This window comes from Rhodamnia argentea, chromosome 4, assembly GCF_020921035.1.
Source record: "Rhodamnia argentea isolate NSW1041297 chromosome 4, ASM2092103v1, whole genome shotgun sequence".
Classification (NCBI taxonomy): Eukaryota; Viridiplantae; Streptophyta; class Magnoliopsida; order Myrtales; family Myrtaceae; genus Rhodamnia; species Rhodamnia argentea.
Window position 1 is genome coordinate 25,582,251 of NC_063153.1, and position 25,332 is coordinate 25,607,582.

Consider the following 25,332-nt stretch of genomic DNA (forward strand, 5'->3'; position numbering starts at 1 on the left):
GGCCCAACAGAAGAAGGTGGTGGGTTTTATTTTTCTCATCACCTTTAGCTTCGGCGGCGCCAAACAAGGATTAAAAAAAGAAAGAGGTGGAGTTCTCCTTTTAGCCGCCCAGAGGGAGAGGAACACAAGGTGATCTTTTCTTTGTGCAAAGAGTTTATATCCTCACGTTTTCATTTTTTGTGGAGACAAGTGTTTCAAACTGTGGTGTAATTCTCCGTAAGGGTAAACACGGTGGATTTAAGCATTTGAACTGGATTATCTGTGATGAACTCTCCCTGTGAAGTAAGGCTCAGACTGAACCAAATAAATTCGTTACGTCCTTTGTTGTTTCTCATTGATTTATTTGGTTGTTTCATTCTCTTGAGTTGATTTTTATTTATTTTTTCAAATTCCTAAAATTTAATTTTTCCCTTTTTCGTTATTTTTTTCTTTTTTCATTTTCCCTTCTTCTTTGGCCTGTGGCGAGCAATAGACGAGGCCTAGCGTCGCCGGCCGCAATCGAGGCTAGGCCGGGCCAGCCATCGCCGGCCTCGGCGATGGCTGTGTAGTCGTGGCAACATAAATGGGTAGGCTGGCAGCGTCTTTGTGCGAACAGATTCCTTCAACCCAGTCAAATAGATTCTCATGTTCTTTTTTTTTTTTTTTTTGTGTGCAGACAAGTGTTTCAAACTATGATAAGCGGTTTTCAACCGCGAGTCAAAACCGCCAGTCTCAGCAGTTAAAGAGTCTCCACCAATGAGAAAACGACACGTGAGGTTGTTGGGAAGTTTCCTCATGCTCGAACTCTGGGCCGATGTGGCTTCCGTTTGCATTCATGTCGCGTGCGTCTGAATGCATTCCCAATTCAGACAATACGCGTGGTGTCCGATCATTGGTCCGTCGCGCGCCACGTAATCAGACATTCCCAATACATCGTGTCAAATCACATAGCCGTCCAATCCATGTCGATTTGCATCATTCCTGTGTTTGTTGGGTGAAGAAGAGAATTGAACAATGCGTAATCGACCCGATGTTTTGAGTTGGCTCGCGTTCAGCATCGAGAGCGATTCAAATTTCTCCAACCTCAATCTGGCTCATGGCATGTTCCCGCGTTAGGGAAAAAAGAGATCATGCTGTCGTAGTGTTATATTCGACAAAAGAAACGATTTAGCCCGCTTAAGAAATTGGTGATTCGGGGTATCGACTTTTTGTACCCACTGCCGAAACTTGACAATATCTTCCGGTGACTGATGAGCCGAGTTGCACTTTGAGAGATCGAAAATCTATAATTTCACATGGGGTGTCCATCACGAGAGGGTAGATAGATATACTACAACTAGATATCATAAGGTCTTTTTCAAGTAGCTGTTCGAGCGAGGGTCTCAAAGGGGCAACGCCTTCTAGACACCAGACAACTTCTAGATATCGTAAGGTCTTTTTCAAGTATTAATAGTCCCACCTTTATACATGAGAAATGATTATCCCCATGTGGCATGTACTATGAACTGACATAATAAGCTCAGGGCAATAGACATAACATGACTAGTAATGTAACGTCGAGAGATGAAGCATCGCTTCCAAGTGATGGAGGACATGTGGTGGTGCCGGTGGTTGGGGATGGCGGGCCACCAGATTGGAGGTCGGGCCGGTGAAAGTTCCAGACACTGAATTCATTTTATGGGCGAGCAAAAAACTAAGCATCGTGCGCACCTTACTCCGTGAATGCTCGGAACATGAGCTACGAAATAGATACTCTCACCAATCTCACAAGTGAGGAACCGAATCATTGTATTCGATATTCGGTGATGCAGATGAGATCACAATCTTTCAACAAAATGAACGATTCGGCCAACATTTTCCTAAAACGATCGCTCAAATGGCTTACAAAGATGGATTAATAAAAAAAATATTATTCACGTAAATGTTAAGCCTTAAATTGTTCCCGATAACGCAAAATTTTAAATAGGGTAGTTATTTTAAACAATACAAATGATCATTTTCAGAATAATATTTTTCAAATGATTGATTTTTCATCAAATAAACGTACCCTTGACGGCCTTTTTCTTTTCCTCTCTTTTCTTGTAGACCAGCGTATTGGCCTAATGCCCAATGATATACATGCTCTTTTGTCCAATCTTTTTTTCTATAATTAATTTTCTTATGATCTTTCATTTTTGTTGCCCCTCGTTGATAGATGCAATAAATTATACAGGTTGCTTCGAGTTCACTATGGATTTATCCAAGTGGAATCCGAAGTCTGTTGCCGTATGCTACCACTTCTTCGTCATACTATGCTGGGAAGCCAAACCCAGCACAAGCCACAAACAAATGATTACTCGCAAACTACTCAAGCAACGACATTAGTTCCCACCACAACGTGAATATGCAAGACAGTTACAGGACTATTTACCAACGGTCAATCCCAAATCCGAATCAACATGTTGCTGCTGCGGCTTGTGCCCTTCGCTGCTAAGTCTCATTGCAATCACAAGAGACTTCATCACAACGTCAACACGAGGTGCAGTAGTTGAAGGGAAGAAAAAACAGAGAGAGAAAGGGGAGGGTTTAGTCAAAAGGAGGGGAACATGTGGTGTTGATACCTAAATTTTAATTTTAGAAAAATCATTCATAAAAATGAGAGTTATTCATAATTCTCACAAAAAATAAATTTTCATGCATTGCATATTTAATTTTCGTCATGTCAACTAGGGCCAGAGATGAGTCAATTGAGCACGTTCCCAATGGACGACCGAGTTAAAATCGACTCGAAAGTTACTAGAGAGGCTGCGGAATTTTTACTATAATTTTGGACTCAAAATAGCCCGTTTGAGCTCTTTAAATTGCAAAAAGGCCTTAATTAATTACCCATTTTATTAGTTAAGGTCCAAGTGAGTCCGGGATCACAAAACGAGCCCATAAAACATTGAAAAGTAGCCCATTTCGCCCCCCTCATTCATTTGGCCGAAAATTTGAAGAAATGCAAACCAAGTGAGACTCCTCAAAGTGCAGATTTTTAATCCAATGGTTAAAAAACTCAATCGAAGTCCTACTAGGACTCCCAATCTAACGGTCAACGTTCAATCCTATCTCCACTAGGTTTAGAATATTTGAGCTCTCTATAAATAGAACCCTATGCCTAGGGTTAAGGGGGGTCAGAATTTTTGAGAAAAAAAATTGAGAAAGACGTGAGAGAGAGTTCGGCGTTGCTTTGTTGGTCTTCGATTCCATCGACCAATCCCCAAGTCTACGACGTTGTCTCGTGGCCGCCGCTACACCTTCTTTTACCAATTTGTCGTCGTGTCCACCGAGCTGAAGACACTAAAGTGCAATCAGTGAATTCGTCGGCAGAATTCTTTATTCACGGTCACACGTAACAAGGTCCACTTGTGAAGTTGCAGTCAAAAGGAATTGAGAAGCGGCAGTCCATCCCCTGAAGTTGTAATATTTTTTGGCTGCTAGTGGAGACACTTGCTTTTGACTCATCAATTTGTTGTCTCTGCTAGATTTCATAAAAGGCTACTATACCGAGGAGCAAGAGTTGCTCGTTCGCGAAGGTTTATTAAGAGCAAATCCAGGAAGCAATCAACAGTGAGTTCCCCTCTTGATTGTTGAATAATATTGCTTGCTTTAGTTTATTGGCAAAGATGTAGACCTTGTATTTCGAAAGATTGCATATGTTTATCTTTGTTGAATTCACACGTGTTTGCAATCGAGTCAAAGGAAAAATGTGAACTTTTGATCAACGAGCTTCTGTTTCTCGGAATTTTGTTTAAAATTTGAGTGGAGAAAGTGTTTTTGCTAGATCAAAGAAAAGTCGTGATTTTCATCATAGTTTTCAGAAATTGTTGCTTGGAATGGGTTTATTGTTACTTTAGGCACAATTTTCTGAATATAAAAAAAAACCTAAATCTAAATTAGGGAATTTTATTCCCTAATAGGCAACATCTATGTTAAGTTGGATAAACTTATCCGTCGCCTTTCGGATACGACCCTCCAACCTAGTAAAGATGGGAATTTAGTTAATCCGATCTATCGCCGTTTAGATCTGATTCGCTATCTTCAAAAAGCCGAATTTAGATTTATAAATATCCTTTTTTTTTCGAAAAAATTGCAAAAGGATAGGGTTTTGATTTGATGTGGATCGCTATCTTGGATTATTTGATTGGATTGATATTCCATACCCGATTGATATATGGTTTGATTTAAATTTCTTGATAAACTTTTAAAAGAAAATCCTAAAAAATTTAGTGAGATATGGTTTCTTAGAAACCATGTTTGATTAAATCTTTAGGAAGATGAGGTTTCTTTAAAACTTTATCTCATTAAGTTTATCTTGAAGATTTAAATCAAGAGAATTGGATCAAGGATATTTCTAATCTGGTCGAAAATTGCATCTAAAAGAGGATAAAAAAATCTCAAAAAAAATTCGGCAAATCCTTACGTGTGATTCGAATTATCACGTCTGCATATCTTGCGTATTCATTACATAATTTCGAGTATCACATTTGCATTCCAAATTTTCAAAATGCCTCGCATATTTTTGATTTCGTTGCATATCTCGTATTCTTCCATGCATATTTTTTGCATATTTTGTACTATCTTATATTCGCTCGTCATATTATACTGTGTCGCATGTCATCATATTATAGCATATCCACGTTTGCATGTCATCTTCATATATCATGTTTTCGCACATGGCATATTTGTTTGCTATATAGCATGATTCGGTTTCACGTGTCGCTACGTCATATCCTTTTATGCAATTATGCTCTCATTGCACGTCATGTAGAAATCATGTTTTAGGATCACGCATAATAGGATAGTCAATTTAGATTACATGTTTAGGTTAATTACATCTGAATTTGCATGTTCGGCATAATTTCTACACGTTACGTGATCATCGCATGTTTAGGCAATTCATTGCATATTTTAACTACGTTATATGGTTCTTTGCATGCATTTTATTATATCATTGTCCATCGTATGCTATGCTACTTGTCATATCGTGATTTGCGCCTACATATAGTTGTTTGTATATCATGTCTTGCCATGTCACGTATTTGCACGTCACACTTTTGCATTGCATTTTCGCATGAGCATATCATTACATCATTTCGGTAAAATCCTTGCGTTCCATGTTATTGCACTCATTCATATTGTCCATGCATCTAAATAAGCGAACCCCAAAAAGAACTCCATCTTCTAAACTTTGAAGTGAACTCAATCGAGTTGTCAAATCTAGGATTTTCATGGATTTAAGGTACCGAAAGGGCATTAGCTTTAATTAGGTAATGTAACCAAGTCCCCGAATCCTTAGTCTCTGGTTCGTAGAAATAAGAATAGTCATCCCGCTATTTTTATTTAGGTTTCTAATCAACCTACCCAAAATGGTTAGTGGCGACTCCGAATTTAAGATCATCCGAATTAACCAAAGTTGCGAGTTGGTAGGGCTTGGGAGAGTCCGTATCGGGTTAGTCATTAAATTAGCCCGATAATCCATTAGCCTGAAAAATTTTATTTTTTAGGTTGTGACAACTTAGCGACTCCATTGGGGACTGAATTTAATTTTTCAAAAAAAAATTCAAGACTTAACCGGTTCACTTGAATCTTTTGGAAAATTAAAATTTTAGTGGATTTAGGCCTACAAAATTCCATGGATGTCTTGCTTTGGGCGATCTTGATTGGAACTCACATCTGAAGGTGTTAAATGTTCTTGCAGATTGGAGTGATAAGGGGAGGGTGTTTGCTAACCTTTTTGTGCAGATTGAAGGAGATTGTATAGGATTTATATTGGAGTGTTGAGTGCTTAAACTGTTGTGCATGTCCTTATTGTTTTCGCATCACACTTAGCACACACAACCCGCCATTGGACCCGAATGGCTAGGCTTAGGATGGTACTTGATTAGGGATACTTCGGCCATCGCCGTCTGGCCCGAGTCGCTCTTCTCGAGTCCCGAACCTTTTCAAATCGGTGCCAAGAGTTAACACCTCCATCATTCGCCGTGTGATGTGGGTCGTTACTTGGCCGAGCCGGATGTCTGCGGGGGATCTTGGTTCAATCACAAGCCAAGGTGATTTAGTCCGGATATCCCCGGGGCTCCACCTTTGCCAAGCCATGTTAGATAGAAATCGAACCTCACGAGCATTTTCATGCGTATGTCTATGTGCTTGTTTATTTTGGGCATTCAAAGGCGGTATTCTCTCGAACCCTTTTCTCCTACTTACTTATATTTTTGGGTCGGTCCATGACAATTCTTTAGGAGAGTCATAGTCTCGAGCTATACATCATGGGGGAAGTACGAGTCATAACTCCGGCGAAAGATCAATTGAAGCGATGGTGGTGCGAATTGCCCGAGGGTGGCCGAGAGACCGTTAGATTTCGCATTGGCCGAATGCTCCCCTTGATTCATATTCGACTTCGATTTGGTCTCATCCATGCACCGGCGCATTTACGGAGCCCGAAGCCCGCTACTTTCATATTCGGTAAGCATGAGCTAACTCCAACTTTAGAAGAGTATGGCATTCTCGTTGGAAAGTCACTTGACTCTGGGTTGATTACTCCGTCGATTGGGGAGGATCCGGTCTTGGTTCTATCTGAATATCTGAATGTTAATCGAGATGAAGTAGCTAACGTTTTGAAAGCAAACCGAGGAAGTTGCTCCGTGTCATTTTTGGACTCATGTTTTGCAAAAGCTCCCTTCGAATATGATAAAGCTAAGGTTTTCATACTACTATTCTTCGGCTCAATCATTTTTCCGCATAAACAAAATGCAATTGACCCCATGATTGCGTTTTTTGCCCGACAAGTAAATAATGGAAAAAATTTTGTCAATGCCATTTTGGCGGAAACCTTCATCTCCCTTACAAAGTTCAAAACAAGCCAAGATAGAGCATTTCGCGCTTCACCTGAGCTTCTTCAAGTTTGGTTCCTTTCCCACTTTTCCAAATTTGGGAGCCTTCTTGAAATTTTGAAAATCTCTGAATTTGAGCACCCTCTTTTGATGTTTAAAAATGAGCAAGACCGCGTTCCCGAATATCATTACTCCCAATGGCTAGTCTTATTAGGAAGCCCGAGTCCCGTGACTTTCCTATGGAATGCCCCTTGGTTCAGAGTGGAGGAGGCTAGGCTTACAGGTCGAGATGGAGCACCGGTCCCTCTTTTGGGAGTTTCTGGCATTACGGAGTACTATCCGATGAGGGTAGTCCGACAATATGGCGTGATACAGTTGATTCCTCCGAACCTGAAAAGCGTGGAGGTTCGCATTGACTTCGACCTGAAGAGCCGAAGATTTGAGGAGCATGTCGCTCTTGCTCATGCTATGTGGGAGCGGTGCCGGCCAACCAAGCTAGTGTTTCCCAAGGGAATTCTTATTGGGGAGGTCAAGACATATCATGCCTCGGTGAGCTACATTCAAGGGCATGTTATCCCAAAGGAATGGCTTCCGGTTATACCTCATGCGGCCCTACAAGACACGAAGCAGTTCGAGATCAATCGTCTCAAGCGTAAGCTTGCTAAAGCAAAGGAAGAAGCCAAGAAGAGCGAGGAAAAGTACAAGAAGCTCAAGGCTCGCCTTGTCCCCCAGAAGTCTATAGCTCGAGCTAGCTAGAGTCTTTATTTATAAGTTTTGGTCATTGTTTTCGTTAGGATGTATTCTGGACGTTACTGTTTCTAGGTGACCTCTCTGCATGGTCTTATTTTTTCGAGCTTCTTCTAGTCATTTTTTAATTCCAACATGTGAATGGAAAGTGCTCAGAACGTCTTGAGCTATCATGTGTAAAATTTTGAGAATTATCCAATGCATTTTCCATTTAATAGTGATTTTCCATTGAGAACAATGTCGCAGGAATTTTGACAGCTTTACTGGTACCAATTTTGTTTCGCTGATTACCACCACTGAATGAGTTCCTTTGCTAAATCACCAAAAATGAAAGTTTTAGAGTGGTCCTTTAACTAGTATCCTGCAAAATTTCAGACCTTGAATCACATTTTTAAGTGATCTTTCGTTCTTTTTATGGGGATCTGACGAAGCAGTTTTCTAGGCTGAAATTTTTCAAAGAAGTAATAAACTGTATTGATCCATGCGAAATCCACCTTAGCGCGAAACATGAAAGTTGTTCATCGTTGTATCATCTATCAGCTCGTAAATTTTTGCGTCATTCTGGTGCAGGTGTGAATTAATACGAATTTCTTCGTAAAAGCCGACGAAATTGAAAACTGCCTGATTCAGTTTTTTGTCCATACCCATTTCATTCGTTGAGTCTAGAGGGACGTCATGGACCGACTCGCTATTCTTGCTCGTTATACTTATTTTCGCTTGTTACTTTTGAACAGTAATTTATCACGGATCCTCCGCACATTACCCGATCGGTGGCTAAGAAAATGGCGGACAAAGCTGAAATCAACAATGCGGTCCAGGAAGCTCTGCGGGAGCAATTCGAAGCTATGAACCAGAGGTTTGAGGGTATGATGAGCCAAATGATGGAACGTATGATGACTGTTACTGTTGCTTCTGCTAAACACCCGACCGCTCCAACATCTCAGAACGACGCCTCTCCGACCCCTCCCGCACACAATCCCGAGAAGGCTTCCGAGCATGTCCCTGGTTTCACCATGCCACTAGAGGATGTTGTCATTGCTGGCGCTAGCTCAAGCGCCCCATCACCAGCTCTCGTCTCTCAAGCCAGCCCCGTGGCTATGGGATCATCTAATGAAATGGCCAAGTTATTGGCCCAAATGGAGCAGCGGATCCGCGAGATGGAAGGAACGCACAACATACCCCGGATTGACTTGTCTGTCTTTTCAAAGGTCACAGTGCGGGAGAAGTTCAAGATGCCCGATTTCGAGAAGTATGATGGGACTTCCAACCCGGTCCAGCACGTCCGGATGTATCAGGCAAGAATGAACAAGCATGCGACCAATGGCCCCCTAATGGTTCGGACTTTCCAGGCTAGTCTAAAGGAAGCTGCCATGAGATGGTATACGGACTACGAGATCTATCGGATGGATGATTGGGAGAAGGCAGCTAATGCTTTCGTCAAACATTTTAGCTTTAACTTAGACGTGCTCACCACCAGAGAAGATCTTGAGCAGCTTGAGATGAAGAAAGGAGAAACGATCAAGCAGTATGCCACCGGATGGAGGAACGTGGCATCTCAACTGAAACCGGTCCCTCCCGAAAGGGAGCTCATGAAATTGTTTGTTTCCACCCCGCCGCAAGTTATGAGAATTCGAGTTTTGGGATCCGCTGCCACGTCATTCAGCCATCTCATTGCAATGGCTGAAGAAGTCGAGAGCGGCATGAAGAAAGGTTGGTACGGTGATGCCGCCACGACAACCAAGAGGTTTACAGTAAGGAAGGACAAGGAGCCGGCCTCACAAGTCAACATGACCTACAGCCAAAAACCCATGACCCGGACGCCCGTCGTGCAGATTCCTAATCAGCAGCAGGCTAATTTCGGCGCGCAACGACAAAGAGGGAATCTACGGTCCCCTCGACGGTTTACCCCTCTACCGGGAACCCCGTCGCAGGTACTCGCGGTTCTACGTAAGAGAGGCTTACTGACTTCCGAGCCTTTGCGACCCGGTAACACGAGCTCGCCGAGATATGATCCATCGAAGAAATGTGATTACCATTGTGGGGAGCTTGGACATGACACCGATGGTTGTTTTGTATTGAAGCATCGGATCCAAGATCTACTTGATTCTAAGGCATTCTCGTTCCAGGGCAACAAACAGCCGAATGTTCGGAATAATCCTTTGCCGGATCATTCAGGTAAAGTTAATGCTGTATTCGGGCCGGGAATCGGACAGGTTAATTCTGTTAAGGTTGAAGTAGCCGATGTCCTCGACGCTCCGATCAGGGCGGGATATTATAAGATCGGTGAACCGATATCACTTGATCAGTTGAAGGAAAAGGTCTCCGGTCTCATGAAGAACGGATTCATAGTTTGGACAAGTCAAGCCAAGACGGTGGCCACCATATCCCGGATCGTCATTGATCGGGATCGGGAGCTTGCAGCTTTGACCCAATCCGGGACCTTTCGAGAGTCTCGGGTAGAAGATGATGATGTGACCGACTTGATCAAGAATGACCCCGCATTGGCAGCTATGCCCGCCTTGGAAGATGCAGTGGATGATGAACTCGGAATCGTCATTGCCTCGCCCCGGCCTTTTCCGTATGTTAGTGAGAAGGCGGTTCCTTGGTCCTACGATCTTGCCCCGGTAACAAGATTAGGACGTGCTTATAACGATGACCGGCCAACTAAGCAAGTTGCTGAGAAGGATGCTAAGGAATTCTTGGCCGTGATCAAAGCGAGTGAGTATAGTATCGTCGACCGATTGCGGAAGTCACCGGCTCAAGTGTCCCTACTTGAACTTCTGCAATCATCCGAGAAGCATCGGGAGTCCTTAATGAAGGTACTCGGTCAAATTCACGTACACGAGAATATTGAGCGGGACAAATTGGAGAATTTTGTAGGGACTATCCTTCTAAAAGATCAAGTCGCATTCGGCGACGATGAGATTCCGCTTGAGGGGCGGGGTCATAACAAAGCTTTGCATATAACGGTCAAACACAAGCAAACTCACGTGGCTCGGGTACTTATTGACAACGGGTCGGCACTGAATATTTGTCTATTAGCCACATTGAATCGTCTTGGAATCGACTTGGCCGGGTTACAGACAGCCAAGACTTCCGTCCGGTCGTTCGATGGCGTGAAGAAGGATGTGCTGGGGCAAATCAACTTGGAGATTCAGATCGGACCTTCTTTGTTTGACGTTCTCTTCCAAGTACTAGATATTCCTTCGGCCTTCAACCTTCTCCTAGGCCGTCCTTGGATTCACAACGCCGGGGCTGTCCCATCGAGCCTTCATCAGAAAATTAAGTTCGTGGTCGAGCAGAAGTTGGTGATTGTCCACGGAGAGGAAGATCACCGGATTTTCAATGAAACAGCCATCCCTTACATCGAGCCGGTTCATGATGAAGAAGATTCTTACCACGCTTTTGAGATAGTATACATCATCCATGCATCTCCGGAGAGCCCTTTACCTATTCCGGAAGTGTCATCCGCATCCCTTATGGTGGCAAAAGTGATGGTCAATTGTGGTTTCGAGCCTGGCATGGGTTTAGGTCGACATGGCCAAGGGATTCGCACCCCGATCAAGCTTAAAGAGCAGTCCCACACAGGTGGTTTGGGATATCGAGGGTATAATCGCCCTATGCGTGATAAACGATATACAACCGGTCGGAGTAAGGAAGAACGCGATCCTTTGCCACCTCCCTTGTACACTACCTTCGGATTGGCTGAAGTGACCGGTGGTTTCGATCGGTTGAGCCGGTTTGAGGATGATTTGGGAATAGTGTTCCCGGAATGCCAAGATGCTGATCCGATGATGCTAGATAGAGAGGATGAGGACCTCGACCTTGCCGGTTGGTTCGATAATCCGACTATTGCTGCTGTATTGGAAGAGACCATAGAGGTTGATGGCGCATTTGAAGATGAGCCTAATATAGCGCGTGAACTCCCGAAGCTATCTGTCAATGCCAAGTTCGACGATCCGCTAGAGGGATTGGTTTCAGAGTAACACTTGCTTATTTATTTTCATGTTCCCCTGCGTGGGATATTTCCCGCTTTCCTTTAGGTCACATTGCTCTCGTAGGATTTTGATTAAATGTCGTACTTCCCTTTCAATAAGATGTAATTCATTGATTTGATATCAATAAAATTACAAACAATTTTTATTATGATCTTTGAAATCTTGACGGAGTACCCCAAACCAACCCAATGACGATAACCAACGATTGAACAATCCGTCATCTATGGTAAGCATCGAGGGTTGGACTTCGTCAAGAGTTCTCGTCCCGAGGTCTTCAAAAATAAAAAAACGCGGCTAAAGGTGCTCGATTTGCAAAGAAATGCATCGAATGTTTAAACGTTGTTTGTCCTCTTGATTCTGCTACTTTTTGTTTCGGGGGTAAATGGGAAGAGGGAGACCTAGCGGATTCCGGAGTATACAACTTGGACGAGTTTACTCCCGACTACGAGGAAATACGTCAAGACTTCGAGCAACACGAGACGTTTAAACCTCTAGCTGGCGAGGAGACTATATCAATCAACTTGGGCGATGATGAGAATCCTAAAGAGATTAAGATAGGGGCGAGCCTTTCCAAAGAGATGTCTGAGCGCTTAATCGAGCTCCTAAAGGAGTACCAGGACATTTTTGCCCGGTCCTATGCAGATATGCCCGGTCTTGACCGTTCCATTGTTGAGCATTGTTTGCCGATCGATCCTTCGGCTAAGCCGGTGGTGCAAAAGTCGCGGAGGGCCGGACCGGAATTGGTACAAAAGATCAAAGAGGAGGTCATGAAGCTACTTGACGTCGGATTTATTGAGACTACAGAATATTCCGATTGGGTCGCTAACATTGTCCCTGTCATGAAGAAAGACGGCCGCATTCGAGTTTGTGTTGATTATCGAGACTTGAACAAGGCCGATCCTAAAGATGATTTTCCCCTCCCGCATATCGACGTACTCGTTGACTGATCTGCGGGGTTTGAATTATTTTCATTCATGGATGGTTTCTCAGGATATAATCGGATCCCGATGAATGTCAATGATAAGTTGAAAACCACTTTCACCACACCATGGGGAATGTTCCATTACCGGGTGATGCCGTTCGGTCTCAGAAACGCTGGAGCTACTTACCAACGAGCCATGGTTGCCCTTTTCCATGACATGATGCATAATGAGATTGAGGTTTACGTCGATGACATGATAGCAAAAACAAGGCATGAAGAAGATCACGTCGAAACGCTGAAGAAATTGTTCAACAGACTCCGAAAGTTCAAGTTACGCCTCAACCCCGCCAAGTGTGTCTTTGCGACCAGCTCGGGCAAGCTGCTCGGATTTGTGGTAAGCAGCAAGGGTATTGAAGTTGACCATTCTAAAGTCAAGGCGATTTGTGAGCTTAAGCCGCCGACGACGGTTAAAGAAGTGCGAAGTTTGATGGGTAGGCTAAACTATATTGCTCGATTCATCTCTCGGTTATCAGAAACCGCTAAGCCTTTCCTCAAGCTGTTAAAGAAGAATGCGCTAATCGAATGGGATAGCGAATGTGAGGAAGCTTTTGAGAAGCTCAAGCAGCATCTCATGAATCCACCCGTGCTTGTTCCTCCAGAGCCGGGGCAACCTTTAATCCTCTACCTCACAATCCATAGTGAGTCTTTGGGCGCTATGTTAGCCCAAGAAAGGCGGGAGGATGGAAAAGAACAAGCCATTTATTATCTGAGCAAGAAATTCACAGCTTGAGAAATGAAGTACTCCGAAACAGAGAAAACATGTGCAAGCATTAGTCCGGGTGCGCACAAGGCTTCGGCAATATACCTTGCATTACCGGGTGCTTCTGGTGACAGAGTGCGATCCTATCAAATACTTGCTAAATCAACCCGCCTTAATTGGTAGACTTGCCAAATGGCAAATTCTCATTTCTGAGTTTGATGTTCAATATTTGTCCCAAAAGTCAATCAAGGGACGGGTTATAGCGGATGTCCTAGCCGAAAATCCGGGGCGAGATGATGATGCTTATCATTTTGAGGATCGAATCATGTCGGTGGAGGATTACATCTGGACCATGTATTTTGACGGAGCTGTAAATTTATCTGGATCGAGCACTGGAGCGGTCCTAATATCCCCTGGTGGTCGGCATTATCCTGTGGCGGCGAAGTTGGTATTTCCATGCACAAATAACATAGCAGAATATGAGGCGTGTATCCTCGGCTTGCGGGCCGCGATCGAGATGGGAGTTACTCGACTCAAGGTATTTGGGGATTCGGCGTTGATTATCCTCCAAACAATCGGAAAATGGAAAACCCGGGACGCCAAACTGCTACCCTACCACGAGTATCTGGATGAATTAGTGGAAGAATTTCACGATATCTCGTTCGACTATTTGCCTAGAACTCACAATCGGTTCGCCGATGCATTGGCAACCTTGTCCTCAATGTTACAAGTCACTAATGGATTTGAGGTTGAGCCGTTGAAGATCGAGGTACTAAGGAAGCCGGCATATTGCATGGCTATGACCGATGAACCCGACGGCAAGCCATGGTACCACGATATCAAGACTTACCTTTGAAGCGGGGAGTTTCCCGAGAAAAGTACCGCGTCTGACCAAAGGTACATACAGAAGATGGCCTCGAAATTTTTCCTGAGCGGAGAGAGTTTATACAAACGGTCGTTCGATTCGGTCCTTCTAAGGTGTATAGATTCCACCGAAGCGATCCGCTTGATGATGGAGGTGCATGAAGGAATTTGTGGTCCACATATGAACGGACACATGCTAGCCAAGAAGATCATGAGGTTGGGCTATTACTGGCTCACCTTAGAGAGCGATTGTATTCAACATGTCCGGAGCTGTCACAAATGCCAGATTCATGGTGATAGGATTAACGTTCCTCCGAATGAGCTGCATCGGTTGTCCGAACCATGGCCATTCTCTATGTGGGGCATTGACGTGATCGGTCCTATTAATCCTAAGGCATCCAATGGGCATCGTTTCATTCTGGTGGCCATTGACTATTTTTCCAAATGGATCGAAGCTACATCATACTTGGCGATCACAGCTCGAAATGTCGTGAAATTCATCCGTCGTGATATTATCGCGCGATACGGTTCACCTGAAGCCATAATTACCGACAACGGTTCAAACCCGAACAACAAGCAGGTCGATGATCCGTTCAAGGAATTCAAGATCAAGCATCTAAACTCTTCTCCATACCGTCCCCGGATGAACGGGGCAGTGGAAGCAGCCAACAAGAATATTAAGAAGATCTTAGCTAAGACAGCTGAGAATTATCGCGACCGGCATGAAAGGTTGCCGTTTGCTCTCATGGCGTATCGGACTTCGATTCGAACATCTATCGGGGCAACCCCGTACTCTCTTGTATACGGGATGGAAGCAGTGTTACCAATCGAGGTGGAGATTCCTTCTTTGCGGGTCCTATCTCAAGTTAAGGCGATCGAGGCTGATTGGATCCAACAGAGGATGGATCAGTTAAATTTGATTGATGAAAAACGGCTTAGGGCTGTATGTCATGGCCGGTGCTATCAGCAAAGGGTTGCTAAATCCTTCAACAAAAAGGTTCGGCCTCGATACTTCCAGGTTGGTGACCTTGTCCTACGAAAATTGTTGCCCATTGTTCCACTTCCGGAAGGGAAGTTCGCTCCAAACTATGGTGGCCCGTATGTTGTGAAGAAGGTACTCCCGGGAGGCGCTTTGATTTTGATCGAGATGGATGGTCGTGTTTTTACCAACCCTGTCAATTCTGATGCTGTAAAGAAATATTATGCTTGATGTGCTCTGACATTTTAATCAAGTTACAATTCATCAAATGAGTTCACATGCATTTGAATTGTTCCTGTTCGCATTGTTAATTTTCAATGTGGGAGTTTTCGATGAGGAAATTTCTTTGATTCTGTCGAATTGATCATTTTGAATGAGGAATATCGGGATGATGAAAGACAAGCCATTTCCTATACACGTCTATATCATAACCCCAAGTGAAAAGAGAGGGTTTCCATACCGACAAGGTAAAGGGTTATCTCGCGAGAAGTATGACGACTAAGATGATATGAGGCATTCATTTCTTCCATCCAAACACTACAGGTTGCCCTTTGCTTAACCCCTTTGAACGGCGTTTCGTTTCGTATCCCTGTCGGGAACAACCCCACATCGGGGCAATTTTCAGATCAAGGAATGAGTAAAATTTTCTTGCTCTCACTTGCATCAATCTTTGAGTGTATTTATTGCATACGAATTCTGTATTAGTCCAAGTGCCTTAGACATGACGAAGAGCATTTCATTCTCTACATCATACACATTTATCCCTTTGCAAACCCAATTTGAGCGGCGGATTCATTTCTCGTAACCCAATTGGTGATCATCCTAGCAAGGAATCATTTTAGATCATCTAGCAAATGAGCAAAATGCCTTGGGGCAAATTCGAACTCGAAATATTTGCCAGCAAAATATGCAAGACCTAAATGAGACCCCTTCCTTCCTTCTCGAAAAAAGAGAGGCGAGAGAAGGGAAGTAAGAAAAGCAAAGGCTCACCACTAAAAAAACAGTGGCCCAAATTTTGAGCATCCCAAAAAAAAAAAAAAAAAAAAAAAAAAAGAAAAGAAAAGAAAAGGGGGCCATTTCCCGTAAAAGAAAAGAGGAAAAAACTCCCGAGAAAATCTCTAGAATGAAGGGGTTCTCAATTAGATGCATTCGAATGTTCCCCAGGGAGTCTGCAAGAATACCATTCTAAGCAAAGAGATGGTCACCAGTCTCATCATTATGCACCCTTTGTTGCAAATAAGCCTTTCATTTCTAGGCCTACCCCGAACCTACATTACAACTGTTACCAAAAGTCTCTTCAGATTAGGGCACTTGGATTAATGTAGGATTTTGAATTGCTTATAAAGATCGCTCGAAGAAGTGTGGGCAAGATCATTTTTACTTCATTTTGCAGGGTTCCCGACTTGTAAACCCGATGCAACCGACAAGAATCTCATTTCATTTCAAAGCCAAAAATGACTCATACGAGTTCCCTTTGATAAACCCTTTGACCAAACCTGAATTACTGTCCCGGCAAAAGACCTCATAGATTGGTCTGGTCATGCTGATTGCGAGAATACCTGGACCCTTGTCAAGTGTGATAATGGCAGTTCTGAGTGTTTTCTCTTACCCGTATCAATGGTCGGGTTTCAAAACCTTTTTCATGAGAGTGAGCGAAAGTCCTTTTTGATTGCGGTTCCTCATTCGATTTGATCAAACTCGTCAAAAGGATCGGACTTATTTCCTTATTGACAAATCCCCAGTGGGGCTTTGCAATGTAAACAAAAAAATTCAAGAATCTGTGGACGTATCATGTTATGTTAACAATTGATCATGTTCATCTCAAGTGACTAAACAGGTACGATACGAGCAATCTATCTCATTCCTTGTTTATTCGTTCGGAGAACCCGGGTAAGTTTTCTGAACTCCTTTTCAAATTAACAACTCTTCTTATGATAGTTGTTATGATTTAATTCGTGCAATATGCCCCTTTCGTACTTATCGATTCCATTCGGTGGTACTCTTCTCAAATATTGTTCAAATCGGGCAATATGCCTCTCTTGTCAGGTCGTGTAGACATATGCACCGGCGATCTTGACATCTTATCAAATCGTAACGACGTAGCTCTTATGATTTGGGTCTCAGATCACGTAGACATATGCACTGGTGATCTTGACCTTTAGTCGGCTCATAATGACATAGCTCTTATGATTCTCGCCCTTTATCAAATCATGACGACATAAGCACCCATGATTTTGATCCAAACCAAATCATAACGACGTAGCTCTTATGATTTTGGTTCCCCTTTGTCAAATCGTGAAGACATATGCACCGGCGATTTTGACATTTTATCAACTCACAACGACGTAGCTCTTGTGAACTTGATTTCACTTCTTTCGACTCACAACGACGTAGCTCTTGTGATCTCGGAGGACACACATATCTTGCGTCGTCTAGCATCAGGGGGAAATCTCCGGTAACGGATGGGCCCAGTACCTTAAGATCTTCGCATCAGAAACTTGGAAATTAAGGGAATCATTAGCATTGTGAGGTATTTGGTACAACATGTATTCTCATATGCGATCCATGTGCAGATTTCACATGTTATTTACGATCTCGCATTTCATGCATCATTTATTTCACATAAAAAAAATGGGATTCAATCCCACCAAAAATTATCATATCATTTGTAAAATTTAGGTTTCAATTTTAGTCTTTGAGCGAAACCTCTACGAGCTTCCACTCAAAGAGGGGCAGTTGTTGATACCTAAATTTTAATTTTAGAAAAATCATTCATAAAAATGAGAGTTATTCATAATTCTCACAAAAAATAAATTTTCATGCATTGCATATTTAATTTTCGTCATGTCAACTAGGGCCGGAGATGAGTCAATTGAGCACGTTCCCAATGGACGACCGAGTTAAAATCGACTCGAAAGTTACTAGAGAGGCTGCGGAATTTTTACTATAATTTTGGACTCAAAATAGCCCGTTTGAGCTCTTTAAATTGCAAAAAGGCCTTAATTAATTACCCATTTTATTAGTTAAGGTCCAAGTGAGTCCGGGATCACAAAACGAGCCCATAAAACATTGAAAAGTAGCCCATTTCGCCCCCCTCATTCATTTGGCCGAAAATTTGAAGAAATGCAAACCAAGTGAGACTCCTCAAAGTGCAGATTTTTAATCCAATGGTTAAAAAACTCAATCGAAGTCCTACTAGGACTCCCAATCTAACGGTCAACGTTCAATCCTATCTCCACTAGGTTTAGAATATTTGAGCTCTCTATAAATAGAACCCTATGCCTAGGGTTAAGGGGGGTCAGAATTTTTGAGAAAAAAATTGAGAAAGACGTGAGAGAGAGTTCGGCGTTGCTTTGTTGGTCTTCGATTCCATCGACCAATCCCCAAGTCTACGACGTTGTCTCGTGGCCGCCGCTACACCTTCTTTTACCAATTTGTCGTCGTGTCCACCGAGCTGAAGACACTAAAGTGCAATCAGTGAATTCGTCGGCAGAATTCTTTATTCACGGTCACACGTAACAAGGTCCACTTGTGAAGTTGCAGTCAAAAGGAATTGAGAAGCGGCAGTCCATCCCCTGAAGTTGTAATATTTTTTGGCTGCTAGTGGAGACACTTGCTTTTGACTCATCAATTTGTTGTCTCTGCTAGATTTCATAAAAGGCTACTATACCGAGGAGCAAGAGTTGCTCGTTCGCGAAGGTTTATTAAGAGCAAATCCAGGAAGCAATCAACAGTGAGTTCCCCTCTTGATTGTTGAATAATATTGCTTGCTTTAGTTTATTGGCAAAGATGTAGACCTTGTATTTCGAAAGATTGCATATGTTTATCTTTGTTGAATTCACACGTGTTTGCAATCGAGTCAAAGGAAAAATGTGAACTTTTGATCAACGAGCTTCTGTTTCTCGGAATTTTGTTTAAAATTTGAGTGGAGAAAGTGTTTTTGCTAGATCAAAGAAAAGTCGTGATTTTCATCATAGTTTTCAGAAATTGTTGCTTGGAATGGGTTTATTGTTACTTTAGGCACAATTTTCTGAATATAAAAAAAAACCTAAATCTAAATTAGGGAATTTTATTCCCTAATAGGCAACATCTATGTTAAGTTGGATAAACTTATCCGTCGCCTTTCGGATACGACCCTCCAACCTAGTAAAGATGGGAATTTAGTTAATCGATCTATCGCCGTTTAGATCCGATTCGCTATCTTCAAAAAGCCGAATTTAGATTTATAAATATCCTTTTTTTTCGAAAAAATTGCAAAAGGATAGGGTTTTGATTTGATGTGGATCGCTATCTTGGATTATTTGATTGGATTGATATTCCATACCTGATTGATATATGGTTTGATTTAAATTTCTTGATAAACTTTTAAAAGAAAATCCTAAAAAATTTAGTGAGATATGGTTTCTTAGAAACCATGTTTGATTAAATCTTTAGGAAGATGAGGTTTCTTTAAAACTTTATCTCATTAAGTTTATCTTGAAGATTTAAATCAAGAGAATTGGATCAAGGATATTTCTAATCCGGTCGAAAATTGCATCTAAAAGAGGATAAAAAAATCTCAAAAAAATTCGGCAAATCCTTACGTGTGATTCGAATTATCACGTCTGCATATCTTGCGTATTCATTACATAATTTCGAGTATCACATTTGCATTCCAAATTTTCAAAATGCCTCGCATATTTTTGATTTCGTTGCATATCTCGTATTCTTCCATGCATATTTTTTGCATATTTTGTACTATCTTATATTCGCTCGTCATATTATACTGTGTCGCATGTCATCATATTATAGCATATCCACGTTTGCATGTCATCTTCATATATCATGTTTTCGCACATGGCATATTTGTTTGCTATATAGCATGATTCGGTTTCACGTGTCGCTACGTCATATCCTTTTATGCAATTATGCTCTCATTGCACGTCATGTAGAAATCATGTTTTAGGATCACGCATAATAGGATAGTCAATTTAGATTACATGTTTAGGTTAATTACATCTGAATTTGCATGTTCGGCATAATTTCTACACGTTACGTGATCATCGCATGTTTAGGCAATTCATTGCATATTTTAACTACGTTATATGGTTCTTTGCATGCATTTTATTATATCATTGTCCATCGTATGCTATGCTACTTGTCATATCGTGATTTGCGCCTACATATAGTTGTTTGTATATCATGTCTTGCCATGTCACGTATTTGCACGTCACACTTTTGCATTGCATTTTCGCATGAGCATATCATTACATCATTTCGGTAAAATCCTTGCGTTCCATGTTATTGCACTCATTCATATTGTCCATGCATCTAAATAAGCGAACCCCAAAAAGAACTCCATCTTCTAAACTTTGAAGTGAACTCAATCGAGTTGTCAAATCTAGGATTTTCATGGATTTAAGGTACCGAAAGGGCATTAGCTTTAATTAGGTAATGTAACCAAGTCCCCGAATCCTTAGTCTCTGGTTCGTAGAAATAAGAATAGTCATCCCGCTATTTTTATTTAGGTTTCTAATCAACCTACCCAAAATGGTTAGTGGCGACTCCGAATTTAAGATCATCTGAATTAACCAAAGTTGCGAGTTGGTAGGGCTTGGGAGAGTCCGTATCAGGTTAGTCATTAAATTAGCCCGATAATCCATTAGCCTGAAAAATTTTATTTTTTAGGTTGTGACATGTGGGACACGGAACAAGAAAATGAGGGCATGAGAAACCAAAGGAAAGAAGAGAAGAAAAATAAGGGAGAGAGAATGAGCGTCAGAAAGCGAGAGAGGACAAGGGAAGAAGAAAATAGAGGGAGTGGAGCGACGGACAGAGACGGGAAGTTGCACGGACACTTCCTCTGTTTGAGCTGCGTACGAAACCGACCGTCCGAAGGATTTTGATTTGTTCAAACCGGACAGCGGCTAGCTGCTGGCAAATGGCGGCCGACGACCGGCGGCCGGCAAAAGGGACGCGATGGAGCAAGCGATGAAAAGAATTCTTATTTCTTTTTTTATTCCAAAAATAGAAAAGTAGAAAATCTCTTCTTCTCATTTCTGTTCCAAACCTACTTCTTGGCTAAAAATTTGTCTCGTAAATAGGAAATAAAATTATTTTACCAAACCGATTTATGTTCCAAATCTCTATAGAAAAATAGAAAAATAAATAATGATAATTGTTTTCATTCACACCCTTACTAGTCGTGAGGGGATGCATTCGCACACTCACCTTGTCTCATTCTCATCCCTAATTATAATCCTCTATTTAATTTATTTTTATAATGCATTCTTTCGTGAGATAAAAAAATGAACGTTATAAACAGTGAGAAGAATAGAATAATAAAGGTTCATATTACAACATAAATTGGTTATCTTACTATCTTGAGTGAGAAAATGATTTTCTGATTTTTTTTCTTTATTTTTTTATTTCTTTAATTTTTTTCAACAAGTCCGGTGAGGGTTGGCCCTCGGTCATGGCCGACGAGGGCTTCGCGGACAGGTGAGGGCGGTGAAACCCTCACCTATGGGCGATGTTTGAGCCCTTACCTAGTGCCCGGCGAGGGTCGTTGGTCCTCGCTTATGGTCGGCACGGATCGACAGACAGCCCTCATCGGACTTTGGAAAAAAAGGAAAAATAAAAAAAAAGGAAAAAATAAAAATAAAAAACAATATTTTTATTTTTTTATTTTGGGAAAAATATAAAAATTGTCCACAATGTTTTAGCAATATAATTTTTTTAATAATTTAAAATTTTTCCTAAGTTGGATTAAGTATGGAAGTGTCTTAGTAAATATGGATCGGATCGAGTATGGATCGAAAAAATTTATGTTACCATAAATAGGTTAATTGGTCAATTTGGGTCGGACAATATATGACCCAACCCAAATCCGATCCAACCCACCTATTTAATGCATCTACGTTCACACACACACACACACACACACACAGAGGATCACATTACTAGGATGTAGGAAGCACTAATACTCTTTGGAGGCCTTCGTGTCATGTCGGACACTCCAACACTCTTTGATATACAACCAACACGTGGTCAACACTCCAAACACGCCAGCGACACGCAATTCTAGTATCCCAACATGCCATTTTGATAAGCATATGATCAATTTTAAGTATTTTCAATAAACTAGGGATCAAATTGTAAATCTATCAACAATATATATACTTGAATCATATATCCAGCCACCCCAAAATTAATATATCCAACTAGCCCCAATAAAATTTAATCGTGAGTCCCTAATAGAAGAAAAGAAGAAGAAGAAACTCACTACCGATATTTTTATACATACATGATGAAGTTTAATATACAACGTGTTTCAACGTATCAAAATTCTTTATTTATTTTTTTAGAAATGACGTGTCGATCTTTCGTGTCGTACCATGTTCCATATCGCGTGTCGGTATCGGTGCTATTTAGACTAGGATTGTTGTCTTCAAGTCATGATTACAGCATGTCCAAGCACTACGATACGATGAAGGGGTAAGCGGATACAAGTATCACGGTCCGTTCAATTTTGACGAAAATTCGATTGCGCTCCATCCCTCGGATCGACCGACCAATCGATCCGTGGATCATGAGGAAACGTGCTCAAACGAATCTAAGGATGATCGACTCTATGATGCGGGACAGCCGACGGATCGACCCATGACTAGGACAGCACGATCGACGGATCGTGCGGGACGGCTAGCTGGCCGATCCATGAATGACCTTGCACGACCGGGTGATCGACCCGCGGATCGTGCAAGGCAGCCGAGCGGCCGAGCGGTGAACGACCCCGTACGGGCCCGCAATGGACCCACGGATCGTGCAAGGCGGTCGAGCAGACGATCGAGTGATCGATTCGCGGATCGATCCCTAGGCCATGCCGGACGGCCAGACAATCAATCCACGGATCGTGACGCTCGATCCCACGAACGACCGGGGGCCGATGCAGGATCGACCAACGATCGACCAAGCGATCGACCGGCGCTCGCCCAGCACTCGGCCGGCGCCCGACTCGGGCGGCCGAGCGGATCAACCAACGATTGACGTGGACTCACTTGGGGGCTACCGACCCACGTGTTCCTGACCGGTTGGTGCGAGTTGGTGACAGAGGCGATGTGGGTTGGTAGGGCTGGTGGAGTTGGCGGGCGACATGGGCAGTGACCGGACCGAAGCGACCGACATGAATAGTGTTCGTCCGGCGTGAACAAGAACCGGCGAACAATAGATGGGATTTTTGGGATTAGATTGATTGAGCCGTGGGGCCCTTGTAGCCGACCCTTCTATGTATATATGGGGCACGGACCCCTTGTAATTGATACCCAGATTTTTGAATGAGAAAAGCTTCTCCTCACACTCTCTCTCACCTTGTGTTCGTGTGTGTGTGCTTGAGTTGACCGTGGGTGAGCGACGGTTGGGTTAAGGCTGACTCGAGAGTGTGTCTTAAGTGCCGCACGGTGTTGGGGAACGCAAGATAGAACCGGCCTGTGACATTTGGTATCAGAGCCATTCGATACTCGATGAAATGGCGAAAGGCCAAGGGGGGCAAGTGGTGTTGTTGCCGATCCGACGCACGGTTTTGAACAATCCGGGGATGATCGTGCTGGACGGACCCTTGAGCCTACGCCCGCGCGAGCTTGGCGTGAACGTAGGGTGTCCAGGAGAATGACGCGGGATATGGAGGCCCGCATGTCCGCACTTGAGCAAGCCATGGAGGATCTTCGTGCCGATAGGGGTAGCGAGGAAGAGTCTAGCAACGAGGAGGAGGCCACGGCTCGGAAGGAGTTGCGAGACCAGGTGCTCGATCTCAAGGATGAGGTGGCCAAGCTCCGTAGCGAGTTGCTGAGTACTCTCACTACCAAGACGGACGAACATCGGGAAGCCCCGGAAGCCATGATCGCGGCCTTGCGTGCGAAGGTAGCCGAGCTAAGAACTAAGACGGCTGTCTTGGAGATGGCGTGTGTGAGTGGTGGGATGACCATGCACGCCGACTTTCTAGTTGATGTGCCCAAGCCGAAGGAGTTCCATGGCTCAAGACCGGCTAAGGACGTCGATAACTTCTTGTACTCGGTGAACGAGTACCTGGACATCCGAGGAGAGACGGATGATCTTAGGCGGATAAAAACCGTCGCGATGTACCTGCACGAAAACGCCCTGTTGTGGTGGCGTAATCAAAAGGCAGATCGAGAAGCCGAGCCGATCGTGACTTGGGAGTCCTTTGAAGTGGAGTTCAAGAAGCGGTTCTACCCCGCCTATACGGAGGAGGAAGCCCTCGACGAGCTGAGGCGTCTCGAGCAAATGGGCAAAATACGTGAGTATATAAGGAAGTTTTCTGAACTAAAGCTTCAAATACCGTCCTTGTCCGAGAATGAGGCATATTACCAGTTCATTGGTGGCCTCAAGCCATGGGTGAAGATGGAGCTCAAACGGCGTAACGCGACGACGCTCGCGACGGTCTTGTCTCTGATCGAAGGAATCATCGAGTACCAATCAAACTCGACGGATAAGGCAGACCCAAAACCCAAAAGTGGCAAGACTGCCGGTGGGGGTGACCGAGCCAAGCCACGGCGGTCGATGGAAAACAAGCCGCGACCAACTTACTCAAGGGATCGAGTTGAGTTGAGTCGGGCGAAGGGCAAGAAACTTGAGTGCTTTAAGTGCTCCGGCCCTCACTTTACCCGGGATTGCCCAAACCATGGCAAGGTGGTGGTCTTGAAGGCGGTGGAAAAGGGGAAGGCCATCGACTAGCCAAGGGACGAGGGATGACCAAGAGAGGAAGTCCGACTTGAATCCCTCAAAATCTTGAGCACCATGAACGTTCAAGACGCGGGCCCATCCAGAGGACTTATGTTCGCTAATGTGATGGTTGGTGGAGCCAAAATGAGTGCGCTCATCGACACCGGCGCATCCGACTTGTTCATGTCGGAAGAAGCGGCCAAGAAACTTAACTTACGAGTTGAGGAAGAAACCGGGTGGCTCACAACGGTGAACTCAGAGGAAGTCAAGACGATTGGGCTGGCCCGTGATGTAGAAATCCGACTCGGAGCCTTTCAATGCAAGGACTCGATCGAGGTAATTCCGATGGAAGACTACGATCTTGTCATTGGATTGGGATTTCTAAATAGGATCAAAGCCTTTCTGGTCCCTTGTGTTAATAGCATTTGTGTGCTGGACCCTCGCGGTCAATGTGTGATCCCGGTTCGGCGTGAGACCGGGCAAAACCAGAAGACCCTTTCGGCGATGCAACCGGCGAA

At 43.3% G+C, this 25,332-nt stretch overlaps 1 protein-coding gene across 1 annotated transcript in view; it reads right to left on the reverse strand.

Annotated features, from left to right (window-relative positions):
- Positions 1-24,622, reverse strand: part of LOC125314863 (disease resistance protein L6-like) — a 63,822-nt gene extending 39,200 nt beyond the window's left edge. Inside the window, exons 1-2 of the mRNA XM_048278104.1 lie at positions 24,616-24,622; positions 23,137-23,143 (exon numbers count right to left, since the gene is read on the reverse strand). The gene's annotated coding sequence lies outside the window, so the exon portion shown is untranslated. The remainder of the gene's footprint in view (positions 1-23,136; positions 23,144-24,615) is intronic.
- Between the last annotated feature and the right edge of the window lie 710 nt (positions 24,623-25,332).